Source organism: Arachis ipaensis, chromosome B03, assembly GCF_000816755.2.
Source record: "Arachis ipaensis cultivar K30076 chromosome B03, Araip1.1, whole genome shotgun sequence".
NCBI classification, from domain to species: Eukaryota; Viridiplantae; Streptophyta; class Magnoliopsida; order Fabales; family Fabaceae; genus Arachis; species Arachis ipaensis.
Window position 1 is genome coordinate 135,188,059 of NC_029787.2, and position 1,889 is coordinate 135,189,947.

Sequence of the window (1,889 nt, forward strand, 5' to 3'; positions counted from 1 at the left end):
ATATATGAATAATATCAATACAATATATATTATTGATGTATTTATTATTTGATATAGTAGATCCACAAATATACAGATCAAATTTGCAAATATCGATATAATATTTATAAATCGTACTGCACATTTATAAATATGATCTGATCTATAAACAATCTTATTCCTAATTTAATTGTATTATGATATGGGTGTATATAAATTGGGAGTTATCTTGTTTAAGTATTTTATATCCGATATGTACCTTTTGTGAAAGAATTATCTGATAACTATGGGATAGATAATACGCAAATTCATATCTAATCTTGTAGTAAAGTCATTTTTATCTTTTTTATTTTAAAAATTGAAAATAGGCCAGGAATTGATATCTTAAAACCCTTCAATTAAAAAAATTAAATTATTAAGTAAAAAATACAATGGGATTGTTGATTGTCTCTGATTGCTAGCCACTTGCACTTTGCAATACAAAAAGATAACATAATAAGAAGGAATTCGTATTTTACAGAAGCATGCGTATGAAAGGATGGACCATGCTCCATGATGAATCATCATCAAGGCATAGCCAGATGGTAGGAAGGGGGAAGTGATCCTCCCTAATTTTAATTTTTTACATGTAAATTATATGTAAATTTTAGTTTATTTTTTTTAATTTTATTTTAAGCTATTTTATTGTATAAATATTTTTTATTCTTTCTAATATTTTATCTAGTTTCGCTTTTGTCATGTGCTGAAATTGACCTGAACTTGCTTATTACTTTTGAAACTGCTATTTGTTGAGTTACGTGCACACTTTGACACTTTACTTGGATAATAATGCTCATTTCTTCCAAGAAAGAAATGCAACCACCCATGACTCTACTTGAGTTTTTATGAGAGGCCACATTTTCATTGCTTTACTTTAATTTATGTGTTTGTTACGTCTATATTGAGAGAACCACACATCTTATATGCATATGTTGAAATCGATTCACCCCCTTCCTCTTGTCCCTTCTTTTTCTTTTTCATATTTTGTAACTAAAAATCACTTTAATTTTATTGTCATAATATCTATTATCCTTCTCATTATTTCCCAATATTTTATAATTGCTACTAAATAATTGTTCGTTTCTCCTTATTTTCTTTTTATAGTTTTTGTCCGTAATTGTAACCTGACGCTAATAGTCATTGACTTATTTTCTGTGTTATTACTTATTTGCTTTTTTAAGAGAAATACTAATTCGATAAGGTCAAAGTAGTGATCGCATCAATTATTTATTTATTTCTACCTCCACGATGCATGTGTGACTTAATTTGCTCAGCGTTACTAGCAAGCAAGTTTAGATTCAAAATACATTAAATTCAATCTAAAAGCAAAGCTTGACGATTTTTTGATTGTGTTTGTTTATAGGTACGTGACACTAAGATAAAAATATAAAAGTTATGTTTGATATAGTACTTATTTGAAAGCTATTATTTTGATAAAAAAATATCTTTTTTTAATAAAAAATCTTTTTTTTTCTTTATCGTATTTGGTAAATTTTTAGTAGCAAAAGTAAAAGTACTAGAAAAATAAAAAAAAATGTATTTTTTTGAGAAACTGTAATTTACATCTTTTTTTAAAAGATATTTTTTCTTTAAAAAAATATTTTTCATGTAATAAATAAATAAATAAGTACTTTTATATCATTATACCCAAACATAATTGATAGATAGAAAGATCTTTTTGTATGAGATATCCAAACATAAAATTACTTTTACTTTTCTATAAGAACTTTTAAAAAAATAACTCGAAAAAATTTTTTTTCTTAGAAGCTCACCCAAACAAACCTATAAAAATATTATGTTTAAAGATACTAAATTAGTAAAAATGACATAAAAACACTAATAAAAGATATAACTTTTTTTATTATTCGTGT